Source organism: Arvicanthis niloticus, chromosome Y (assembly GCF_011762505.2).
Source record: "Arvicanthis niloticus isolate mArvNil1 chromosome Y, mArvNil1.pat.X, whole genome shotgun sequence".
Classification (NCBI taxonomy): Eukaryota; Metazoa; Chordata; class Mammalia; order Rodentia; family Muridae; genus Arvicanthis; species Arvicanthis niloticus.
In genome coordinates, this window is record NC_133431.1 from 4,874,513 (window position 1) to 4,888,516 (window position 14,004).

Below are 14,004 nucleotides of genomic sequence, written 5' to 3' on the forward strand. Positions count from 1 at the left end.
TCTCTTCTATCTTTCTAAGACTGTATATATAGATGCAACATATGCATCTCACGGAATAAAAATACATGCAACTACTTAAACTATGAAATCAGTTGAAGTAAATACTCAAAACAACCAATAGAATAACACTGAACACTAAACCTACTGGATATTTTTCTAAAAGAAAATTCATGTTTGTAAAATACAACATTTCGTCTTTGCTTTTAAAACATGAAAGGTAGCCAAATAAACATTTTCCTTTATTGCTGACAATCTGTACAAGTATGTCATATGTGAGATATGGATTAATAATATTAATTACTAACATTAATATTATTATATTATTATATGTAATATATAATACATTATATATTATATTATATATCATCAGGGTTAGGATATATATTATATAATATATAATATAATTAATATATAATAATATATAATATACAATATATTATATATTAATATTATATTATACATAATATTATTATATAATATTAATATTATTGATAGAGGTGTATCTTGAAGACACAAAATGATCCAACATTCAACATTTCTGACTGTTACATGGGCTCCCCAGTTTCGGTTTAGAGGCATCTGATACTGTAGGTATCTACAACCAGAAAATTATTTTTGGGGGGAGCCAAAATATCAATAAAGTACTTAAATTTAAAAAAAAGTTTTGGTTTTCTAATCATGGTTTTTCAAATCATGTTTTATGAATGCACGAAAGAAAATATACAGGGCTATGGTGTGAATATAAAATAATAATAAAATAAATAATAAATATAAAATGTCTCACCCAGGTTCACGTGTTAAACCAGCTGTATATGCTGTTGTGGGAGGATGTGTTGTTGGGAGCCAACTTTAGTAGAAAGCGGCTAGATCAACTTTGCAGCCATCTGGAACCATATACCCTGACAAAAGATTTGGTTTTCAATAGCCTACAACAGCTGAAGCACACTCTGATATCCCATATATTTTGTGTTCCTGTTTACTGCCCCCAGCTGCAAGGTGCACGTGGTGGCCACGCCTGTAAGGCATGCAGTTCATGTGCTGTCCACGTGCTATCTACGCAATACATGCCTGTAAGGCGCACGTGCTATCCAAGCCTGTCCATGCTATAGACGCCTGTAAGGCTTACGTCATATCAACACCTGCAAGGCACGTGGTATCCACGCACCTACAAGGCACGTGGCAAAAGCCTATAAATAGCTCCGAATTCCCTTCAATAAACGAGACTTGATCAGACGTCCTGTCTTGTCTTCATTTGCAATCATCATGAATTTGTTTTTCTTCACGTCTCTTGCCCCAAGAGCCACACTCTCTCTTGACCAGAGCACTTAGCCCCAAAAGTGTTGAGGCAAAAGTGTTGAGGCAGAATGTGGGTCTCAACAATGTGTGGCGTCAGTGGAAGAGGCAGGAACATGAATTTCAAGGTCTTCTGGCCTCCCTGGTTCTCTCTGTCAACTCCTCCAGAATGTGTCCTCAGCTCACAGTATCATCTGCCCCTGTGACTATGGACTGATCTTTTGCAAAATCTTTGGCCAAAATAAATCCATTCTTGTTGTGGCCCGTACTCTGCCTCAACGCTTTGGGGCTAAGTGTTCTGGTCAAGAGAGAGAGTGGGGCTCTTGGGGCAGGAGACGCAAAGAATGGAGAGAAGACGGAGGTTTTGATCAAGTCTCAAGTCTCAAGTCTCTCTCTTATCAAGTCTCTTTTATTGAAGGGAATTCTGAGGTATTTATACGCTTTTGCCACGTGCCTTGTAGGTGTTGATATGACGTAAGCCTTACAGGCATCTATAGCGTGGATTTCACGTGCGCCTTACAGGCATATATGGCCTGGATAGCACGTGGACAGCACGTGAACCACGTGCCTTGTAGACGTGACTACCATGTGCACCTTGTAGCTGGGGGCAGTAAACAGCAACACAAAATATGTGGGATATCAGAGTGTGCTTCAGCTGTTGTAGGCTATTGAAAACCAAATCTCTTATCAGGGTATATGGTTCGAGATGGCTGCAAAGATGATCTAGCCGCTTTCTGCTAAAAGTCGGCTCCCAACACATTCTTAGGTATTGAGTAACACCCACAAAAATAATCTGATGCACTACTCACCAAAATCTTGATTAAATCACTGCAAATTTATTTTGTTTTGTTTTGGTTTTTGGTTTTTCGAGACAGGGTTTCTCTGTGTAGCCCTGGCTGTCCTGGAACTCACTCTGTAGACCAGGCTGGCCTCGAACTCAGAAATCCGCCTGCCTCTGCCTCCCAAGTGCTGGGATTGAAGGCGTGCGCCACCACTGCCCGGCTATTTCCCAAGTTCTTAAACTTTTCAATGAAGCGCATTCCTGATATAGGTAGATTTAAACTGTTTACAGTAAACTAAGTAACTGATAACAATTGCAGAACAAAATGTGCCAATCTTCAAGTGAAACCTCACAAAACCTAGGCTTAACCAATAAAATGTATTTGTGAAACAAACCCAGAGAGCTCAAGGGAAGACAGACTGTGCAAGTCAGAGGGCACATAAGCATAACAAATTGCTAACATTGGCTATCTCAAAGACAGGGCAATCCACATTGCTACATTCCACACTGCAAAAAGTATCATGTTAAACCAAGATTATATGTCGGCTTTGCAATGAAAATATCTTATTCACAATCTGTAGAAAGATGAGAGATAACAAATGTCAATAGAAACAGTGAATTCTATAGTGTTAGTTGATTTTAACATTAAGTTATTATAAATTGCAAGAATATTTTTATATACTTTAGCCCTTAATTGAAGTTAAATTTTAAATAAGAATGGGAAGGAAATGAAACTGCTAGTTATTCAGAACATCAATATATAGATGCTGGTAGGTCCTGGGAGATTCTTGTTAATTAAAATTACTTAGAAGCTAGATTCTTTGTCAGTGGTAATCAAAAACAAAATCTATTTAAAAGAAACCAACTGTTATATTGAAATATAAAAAATAAATATAGCAAAATAAATATAAATATAAAATATATAAAAAATAAATATAAAGAAATCTTAGAAATAAGCTTCCATTTATGGAATAAAATGTAAAATACTTACAACAAGGAATAGACTGAATTGGTCCAAGCTCTGGGAAGGTCACAGAAGAGAAATCCCTGGAAGATCACTTTGGTTTGAATGTTTGGTAGTTTGGTCAGCCCAAGCCACCACCTTTTTTCTCTCTACTAAACTTTCAATATCTTTGAAGTCAGAATCAAAAACAGCATTTGACAGGCCAGTTTCTTTCAATCTCCAATACTGTTTTTTTTTTTTTTTTTTTTTTTTTTTTTTTTTTAGGGCTGGAAGCAAAGCATTCAATAAACTACAAACAAGATGACAAGAAAAGAGAGATCTCTGTTATAAACACACTATTGTAGTTCTTTGGTACAACAGGCAAAGTATTACAGTATCATTAAAATGATTTCCTATGTAACTTTACTTGGCAATTTCTCTAAGCCTGCACCAAGTCTATGTGAGGCCAAACTGTCCTTTTTTAAAAACGCTATGTTCATTCTCTCCCTTAATACCCATTAAAATATTAATATTAGTTTTTTCACAGTTCAAATTTGTTTTGTAGGAAATGTTCTACAGGTGGTCCTGGTAGTTTCTATGTGATTCTGTGAGTCTATACCCAGCTAGAACCCTGTCATCATCTAAGCCCACAGCCTCTATAACTTTTTCACAGTCCATGAGGTTAGACTTACAAAAGTTGCATCATTATCAAATGTGGATATTTTGGTATATGACATATACACTACAGTATAGTAACTACACAGAGTGCTGGGATTAAAGGCGTGTGCCATCAATTATTGATCATTATTTGTTATCAATTAGTATTGATAGTTATTGATTACCATTTATTGATTGGCGTTGATTATTGATCGTTATTCCATCACTGTCATCCCACTGCCTCTGTCTCTCAAATGCTTGGAAGGATGTTTTGTTCTTAGAAAAATGGCAGAATGTTACTTAGCAGGCAGCAGCACATGGAAAGTCTCAGCCAGGGCACAGCAGCCCTTGGGGTCTTACAGAGATGGACGGCCCAGAACTTCAGTCAAGGACAGTTTAGAGGAAAGGTTTTTTTTTTATTTGTAAAGGAAAGACTGAACAAATAAGGCTTCCACCAATGCCCTTAAAATACAAAAAGAAAGAACATGTAGCTTTTAATTTCTTACTTTTTTATACCTGAAACAAAATAAATATGACAATGCATTTTTTATTTGTTTTTTTGTTCTTTGTTTTGTTTTTGTTTTTACTGGAGGCTCTATCATTATGGACTATTATGTTATTGAAAATTATTTACATAGTAGTAAAAATGAAAAACTCAGGCTAAAATTATTTCCTTTCATAATATGTATTTAATATGTGGAAGTCATAGAATTAACTTGCAACACTTAATCTTTCTATAAATATATAAGAATTGACGATCCATTAAGAACTAGAACTCACTTAGCTTCTCCATACCTGCCTTCATAACTACAGGGAGAAATTTCAGCTTTTGAAAGAAATACTCAATTCAATATCTTTGTTTAGAACCTGAAGTCTCCCCTACTGATGAATCAGGTGTATCTCAATTAAAATAAGATTTAATCATTATGTTAAAATTCATTCTCCTTAAACTTTATTAAAGAAATATGGCTTCTATTATTTTCAGGTACAAATTTTTAAGTTTCAAACACCTACATGAACTGCAAATTTTTTCTATATTTAGTACAAAAACTAGTAAAATTCTTTTTTTTTTACTCTTCAGCAATAGTTAAGATAAAAACATGTCACAATAAACTCAAACTGTTTTAATAAATGGAAACCATCCTATTATCTTGTAACACACAGTCCCTGGGGTCGGCAAGGATGAAAGTGGTGAGGGAGATGCAGTCCATCCCCCTTGCCTTAGGAGAGCTGTGCAGGCTCACTGTAATAGGAAAACAGTGAACAGACAAGAAGGTTCTATAGAACTTAAAACAAATATGTTACAGAAATTTCAAGTTTCTGCCAGCCATTTGATTAAATAATAACTTACTAATCATTTTTAGAAAATTTGGTTTCCTATTCCTCATATGCAGAAACTACGCCAGTGTAACTAGATAATCTCACCTATACATTACATCCATACATGCACACACATAGATATGCAGAGTATGTAAATATCTCATATACTATAACAAACCTCAAGGGTTTTCTTTTGTACATATGAGGTAAAACAGTCCAGATGCTCAGCCCATTTGCTTTCCATTTATTTTCTGTCTCAATCTTCTTAATTATGTGATTTCTAAAGAATAAAAAAATTAAGTTAATGTATCTGACTTGAAAGCTTAAAATACAAATTCTCTGTTACTTATTGTTTCCCTCCTAAGTACTAGAAAGCTAAACCATAAACATTATATTTGTTTGAGCAAAGGATAATTCTTGTCCAAACTAAAGACATGAACATTTTCTTTGTTTTCTTGTTTTTAATCTATTTTCAAAATAGGGTTTAAATTTCCTACTACTTCCATGGCCTTCTACTGACATTTACCAAGTACTGAAATTACAAGCACACAAAGGCATATCCACTGGTGTTCTGTAACTTTCTCTACAAGATTAACTAGAACCTATCATCTCTAACATAGGAGTTGTCATTTATTTACTATGTGAATAACATATGTTTTTTATAAAATGAACAATACGTTTTTCCTGAGTTTCTGTTTCTGGTTTTACATTTGCTTTTTATAGAAGCCATCTTTTAACACATTAAACCCTATACCACCTCATATACGATTGAAGTCCTGTATTCAACCACAAACCAGCTGGCTTACTACTATTCCAGAGGGTATGACATAAGAATCAAGTACGCCATATTAACTCAGTAAAACTTTTTATAGGAAAAATGACAACACTTGAACAATTAACACAAAAATGTGTATTTAGATGCTACAAATATCCAAAGGCAAATATATGATCACAGGCTTACAAATGCAAGATTTATGACAATGCTATACTAAATTCACATCCTGGCTACTCCACCTATTTTTTTAAGTAGCATTAATAAATACAAAATCTGTTTAAGTAACATTAATTAAAAAAATTCATTTGTCTTCATAAAGATATATGAGTAACAATATCCAAAACTGGACGACACCAGTTATTCATTCTTTCAAACGTCTATCTACAAAGTTACTCTAATTATATTTCCCACTGCAGACTGAGGGTCAGACTACAGCCTTACCAGATGCTGTCTTAAGGTCCTCACCCTAGTGCCAACTTGCCTTCTTGGTAATGATGGTCTGACCTCATAGAAAAATCATGGAGGATAGATGCAAAAACAATCAAACAAAATCCCCAGTCATTTCTACTTGTCTCAGGCTCTGGCTGAATCTTTCATGCAATATGACAGCCAATACGGAATACATCTAACTCTCATAAAAGGCCAGTGAAAGAAGAACATAAATTAGAAAAAATTAAAGAAAGCCTATTTAGTCCCAAATCAGAGGAAGCCTGCCTGATAAGATAAAGGACAGAGCAGGAAGTGAAGATCCACTTAAATATATTTAAATTGCAAATTATACAAGCCCTCACCAAACTCCCCAAAGTTAACAAAATGGTGTAAGTATTAAAAAAAAAAATCAAGCCCGGCGCAGGACTTAAACCCCAGCACTCAGAGACAGAAGGCAGGCAGATCTCTGTGAGTTCGAGGGCAGCCTGGTCTACAAAGTGAGTTCCAGGACAGTGAGGGCTATACAAAAAAACCTGATTCAAAAAACAAAACAAAATTCTGATAATTAGCTTTCCTGTGTAAAACCATTATGACCCTTTAGATAATCAATAGTAGCATATCCAACAAAAAATGCATTTATTACTGGCAAGAATATACACCATTAACAATACATGTTCTATGCTACTACAGCAGACTAGAAATACACATGTGGAAAACAGCTGTGTCAGAAATATAGTAAACCACACATTTAAATAACTAACATTATTTGGATTTGTACTAAAAAGTCAGACCCCACAAGCAGACCATCATGTACGTAGGTGATGTGATGTGAATGTTCTCTCTATTTTAATTGGTCAATAAAAGTAACAGAGCCTGTGATTGGATAGTTGCGGGGAAAGGTGGGACTGGAGGCTCAAAAGGAAGTGGCAGGTAGAGGAAGAAAAAGAGAGAAGGAAGAAGAGAGGAGGAAGCCACTATGAACCAGAACCACCTGGCCGGGGGAAACCACAATTAATAAGGAGTCTTAGCTTTGGGAAATAAGTTAGTATTGTATTAGATTTGCCCAATCTTGACATATGACTTATAATTACAATATTTGTATTGTGTGTCATTTATATATATGGGCTAATAGGGTTGGAAATTTTAGCAACAAATTGGCACACCTTATGTCCAGCTTAGAACTGAACTATGCTGAGATGAAAATCTTCCCCCTATTCCCCACAAAATAAAAAATGAGGGCTTCACTCTAAAGCTGCATCAGGGTAAAAATTAAGCATGCAATGAGTCTAATGGGTTTACAGAGAGCTGACTGAGAGGCTCCCTCCTCAAGCTCCAAGCAAACCTAGGCAACCAGAGGTAGCTTCCCAACCCTGAGCTGGGACACAAGGTGGTGCCAATGTCACAACATAGTTGGGGTTCCCTGAAAGAAAAAACTGGGACCCAAAGTCAAGGATGCCAGGGAAGCAGCCTTCACAACTGGAGATCAGCATCTGAAAAGACAGCAGCTATCTTTCCAAAGCTTTCTCACAGACACAAAGAGCTGATCTAGTCATCTCTGCCCTAAGTCAACCTTCCTATGCACGCTTTCTGATTTCCCATTACCCCCCCCCCAACCCTCACACACTTCTAAAGAGGGCACAGGACAGCCAAACCAGCTCTCACAAATGGTTGCACTGCAGGCTGCCTGAGGTCAATACACTGCAGGCTACAGACCAGACAACAGATCAGAAAGCTCACAACCACAAAAGCCAAGGGTCTTTGTGCAGTCAGCCCCTCCCTACTAATAAAAGAATTGGAAAGGACCACAGAAAGGACCACTAAGTTTTAAACCAAACACAAGAGAAAAGCAGAGACACCAAAGAATAAGACCAGATAACAAAAATTAAATAGTGCGGGGCAGTTAATACCAACACTTAGGAGGCAGAGGAAGGGGGATGAAGGTGATGGAATAACAATCAATAATCAATACCAATCAATAATCAATAAATGGCAATCAATTATCAATACTAATTGATTGATAATTAGTATTGATAATATCAATAATTATCGATACTAATTGATAACCAATAATGATCAATAATTGATGGCACACACTTATAATCCCAGCACTTGGGAGGCAGAGGCATGCAGATTTCTGAGTTTGATCCCAGCCTGGTCTACACAGTGAGTTCCAGGACAGCCAGGACTACACAGAGAAATCCTGTCTTGAAAAACCAAAATAAATAAATTTAAAAACAAACAAACAAAAATAAAACCCCAAAAAACCAAACAAACAAACAAAAAAAAAACCATATATGGAGTCAGTCCTGTTAAGGGCCTGCTCCTTAGAGATAACCTTTCCAGACTGACAATATGGCCCTCTCCTGACTTCTTTGGCAAAACCAAATGTTTTCTGCTGTGTATGTACCCTTTGTCAAGCAAAAAAAGAACATCAGATCCTTTCTTAATAAAATCACAAGCATGCACCCAAAAAGGCCTCAGGGCCAACCCTAATCCTGAGTCCCTGCATGAAGACTCTGAGAGATGATGTGAAGCCTGGGTTGCTCTATGGTCTCCAAGATGTTGGAGATGCCAAAGCTGTGAGACATCTGCTAGGAAGATGGAGTGGAACCAGTCTAGTAGAGATATATTCTGAAAAAACAAAACAAAACCAAAAAAGCAGGGCAGTGATCGTGCATGCCTTTAATCTCAGCACTCAGGGGGCAGAGGCAGGTGGATTTCTGAGGTTGAGGCCAGCTTGGTCTACAGAGTTGCAGGACAGCCAGGGCTACACAGAGAAACCCTGTCTTGAAAAAAACTAAAAAATAAAAATAAGAAATATATTCTGCAGGCAGAAAAGGTGGAGGGATGGAGCCAGCTAAGCCCTCAGATATCAGATATTAAGCTAGAGAACTGGCTTTCAACCTTCCTAATGCTGTATCCCTTTTATACAGTTCGTTGTGTTGTGGCGACACCCAACTATAAAATTATTTTCGTGGCTACTTCATGACCATCATTTTGCTACTGTCATGAATTGTCATGTAAATATCTGGTTTCAGATGGGTCATGGCCCACAGCTGGGAATTGCTGAGCTGGGCATTCGGTGTTTACATGCTGCGTTATCAGTCTTGTTGGGTCCAACATTTTCTGACTATGCCCCCATTCCTCCTTTTAGGAATAGTCATGTGTATCTGTGCCATTGTATGCTGAAGTTAATTCACTATTCAAACTCACGGGGTTTTATTGAGACTGTGGAAGACTATGGGGGTTCTGAAGTAGGATTAAATACACTTTGCATTATCACAGTGGCCTCTGAGCCTTTGGGGCCTTGGAGTGGACTGTAGTAGTTTGAATGAGAATGTCTACCATAGGATCAAATATCAGAACCCTGGTGGTGACTTAACAGGCTACACCTCACTAGGGGTAGGCTCTGAGGATAGTATGTAGACTAGCCTCAATTCTAGTTTACTCTCTCTATTCATGTTTGGGGTTTAACATGTGATCTCTCAGCTCCCTGCCATGATGGTCTCATCCTTCTGGAAGCACAAGCCAAAATAATCTCTTCCATAAACTGCTTTGGTCATAGTATTTTTTTTTTACAGCAACAGAAAAGTAAATAATACAGATTATAAATAATTGAGGATTAAAACAATTTTTTCTTAATCCTAAAATGTTCACAATAAATTTGGGCACCAAAAAAGTAAAATGTACTCAACCTCTGTGTTCCACTAATTATTTCAGACAGTGTCCCATCCTCCTGTGTAGCAGATCTGCTCCTCCAGCATCTGGATTTTGGAAGCCATATACTGATCCTACAACCAAGAAAAGGCAAGACAATAAACAACAGTTACAGTTCCCTGCTGTAAAAGTCAGTCCAGCAGCCTGCCCAGCAGAGTCAATAGCTCTGGAAATGAAGTAGTGGAGGCAGTGGTCCTTTCTAGAACCCAAAAGTGCATGTGGCTGGATAGAATATGCAGGCAACTCTGGAGGATGAGACCCAAAGAGAATGTGTGAGAGGATCCTGTTGGCTAAAGGGTTATGCCAGTTTGAGGCCAGAGGTGTCCTACCCCCAGAAGGACTCTCTCCTCCAATGAGTCCAAATGGCTACTTAAAGGGTGTGACTCATAGCAGACCATGTCCTATGCCTACCACTACTGTGTAGCCCACTGTCTAGCTATGAACCAACATGCATGCACTCAACTGCTATGAGCGAGAAAAATAAAGTTGTAAGACAAACCTAAGCTCTTGAAAAGGGAAGTAGGTAAATGTTAGCAGTGGGTGCAGGGGTTATTAGCAAAAACACAAAAGCAAAAACTGAACAGCTCCGATAGTAAATCCTGCTGTCCTGAGGTAACTGACACCCAGTTGTGCCATGAGGAGACAGGAAAGCAGTACTTTTTTTGCAAATCTTTATACCAAGAATGTTCTCAGAATGTAGACACAGTCATTTTCATAGTTATATTTTATTTTATATTTTACATTTTGTATTTTATATTTTATCATATTTTTATTTATTTTATTTTTATTTTATTTTACATTCTATATTTCATTTTATATTTACATTTTATTTTATATTTTACATTTTATATTTTATATTTTATACTGCATGCAACTGACAACTACAAAAGTCCCTAAAGACCACATGTGGCAATTTTTTATCCCACTTTCTGGAAATGGGGCTGGGAGAAGGAGAAAACAAGCTGTCAACTGAATCATACCACATGTGTACAAACTGCCCCTGTCACTACAGGACCACCCATTGTCTGGCACAGACCCAAGATAAGCACAACTAGAAACTGATTGGGGAGGAGAGTTACATCAGAATGACCCCCCGGAAAAAGTCAAAGAAAGAATGTGGGCTTTTGAGGTTTAACAGACTGAGTTCATAACCCAGCTCCACCACTGCAAACTTAGTGACCCAAGGAAAAATCCCTCCTCCTCAGGCCCTCATCTCCTCAGAGGCTAAATGAGATAGCCCTGTATATTCCCATTAGGTACTGGAGCAGGTAAGTCGACCAGGCAGCAACCCACATGAAACCCAATCAAGTGGCATGGTAATGCCCTCCATCACCATAACATGCCAAGGGGTAGCTATAGGTTCTTCTGACTTCCATATGTACTCAGTACAGGTAGAGTAGGCAAGACCTGGGGATTAGGAAAAGTGGAGAAAAGTTCAGAAGTCTTTGCTTAACAAATGGTGGGTAAGACCTTCAAATATCACCAAACAACCCCTGACATTAAAGATGATTTAGTATGTAAAGGAATATGAACTATTAATGGATTGAAAGACTTGGATACAATTTACAAAATTCACATTCACAAATATATACAGAGATGAAATCCTCCGGAGTTGATAAACACACTCAGTTAAAGAACAGCTAATTAAAATGCCAAGAAAGGGGTACTGACTGATTTCAGGTAAGAACTATTTAAACTGACTCCAGCATTTATGAAGAAGAACAAGGGGCCAAGAAGGACCAAACTCTCTTGAAAAACTAGAGACTTGCCTTGCAATGGAGACTTAGAAAGTTATAGTAACACAGAAAAAAAGACCCAGGCACATATGAAAACCTAGGTAGTATCGTGTATCTGTAGAAGGAAGATATCTAATCAATGAACCTAGAACACACAGGAGGTAAAAACCAGAGTTCTGTCCTGTGTCAAACATGAATAATAATCCACATGTATTCAGGTCTTAAATACATGAATAAAAACTTTGAGAAACATAAAAGCTCCTCCTCACTTAAGTCAGCAGTTCCTGAGTGCCCATGTGACAGCAGGCAGCATAGAATTATTAGGATGTGAGGGCACCATGAAATAACAGAGAAAGTCCAATTTAACTACAACAACAACAACAAAACCCCAGCAATTTTGTTTTTCTGTGTATCTAAAGATTCCACAAATAAAAACAAACAAGATTTAAAACTGGAAGCTATAAACAGTGTTGGTGGTGCATTCAACTGCTGACAAATTTAGTACACAAACATAAAGCTAAAAAGTAATGAACCCCCCCCCCAAAAAAATGAAAAAAAACCAAATCAATAGAAAAGTAGACCTGATTCAAAACAGGGAAAGTATGGGTAGTTAACATGTAAAAAGATGTGTGTGTGTCCTGGTACCCGAGACGCTAGGTGAGGCCACTGCAGCATCTCATGCCTGCTGGTTATTGCTGAGTAGAGACCAGCTACAGAGATATCAAAGCTAAGCAAGTTGCCCTTGGATTTTGATAGGAGCTAGGTGAGCAGGTGAGAGTGGGATCCAGGCAAGGGGAAGACGATGATAAACTCTTCAGTGTGTCTCTTGTGTGTGTGTGCGCGCGCGCGCGTGCGTGCGTGCGTGCGTGTGTGTGTGTGTGTGTGTGTGTGTGTGTGTGTGTGTGTGTGTGATGGAGGCCACCATGACAGGTCTTGCTGTGTAACTTGGCTGCAAGCTGTTGTGGTGCGTAATCTGGCTTTAGAGCCCTGCTCCCTTCCCCCTCCCACCCCACCCCCCAGTGCTGGTACTCCCTTCCCCCACTGAGATGTGTCTGCTCCTTTGGTTCCAGTGAGAAAGGTTTGAATCTGGGCTAAGCCTTTCCTACCATGCTGTCTCCACTCCTTCAGCACTTTTACCTGCTCCACCTTACATCAAGCTGAGGGTCACCTGCCTAGAGGAGGTGCTCACCTGAGTACAGCATGAGGACCCACCCACCATCCCCGACCAATTCCTAGAAAGCACTGGCAAGTACACAGTGAACCATCCCCCTTCTGCTAGAATCCCCATTCTTCCTAAGATCCACACCCACCTTCAGCATGTCATGTGGTAGTGACATTTAAGAAATGTGTCTTTAAAACTCGATTTGCTCTAGTTTGTGGTTTGTCATAGGAATTCTGAAAATACTAAGTAATTAGAACAGGTAGTGGGGTAGTAAAATTCTCTTTTCTTCCAGGGAAGAGTTCTAATTAGGAGCAGGTTGTAAGATCTCTAACTTCTAACCTCACACTAGAAAGGGCAGGTGCACCAACAAACTGCTGCCATGCTTGTAGAAAAGATAAATGTATTTGGTTTATTGTAAACATATTCCAGATCCATGCTGTGTGCACACACCATGACCTACAAAGAGTCCCCCCTGCCCCAAACCAAGCTAGAATCATTCTGAAGGCATCACAGGCCGTTATACCACCTGTGGCCAGCAGGTGGCGACATGAGACTGGCCAGGAGCCCAGGCTGCTGAGTGACAGTCACTGGTCAGAAGGCACTAAACATCTATGCCCAGAGTCTTTATATAATTAATACTTGTGCAGTGTGGCAAACCAAAACGGTAGGATGAAACTAAAAACTAGGAAAGAAAAGGTTGCTCGCCTCATTCCCTGGGGGCACGAGGGCCGGGTGGATATTGCTCCCAGAGTGGGACAGAGTGGGCACCCCGATCGAGCATGGGTTCTGAGCAAGCGGGCTTTGGAGCTTCACAAGCCCTCTCTCTGCACCCCAGAGCACTAGCGGAGCAACCAACTCTGGGGGTTCACTCCCTCTGGGACGACGCCCCGCTCCCAGCCTTAGCCCGCTGGTCCTGGAGGGCTCTGCGGCACCGCTATAAGCACTCGTGGGGAGCGGGCTCACCTGCACAACTAGGCTTCTTTGGAGAGACTGCATTTTGACTGCTCTTTCTCAGGCGGCTGCACCACCGGCCAGACGCAGCATCCGAGGCGAAAGGGCGCCGGGATTCTGGCTCCGCAGCCATGCCTCTTCCAGCCCGGGGGCCCCACCACCTTGTGGGCACAAGGCTCCCTTGCTCTGTGACTTTGAGGAGCCTCTGCTGGCTCTGGGCTGCCTGGGTGGGCCACAGGC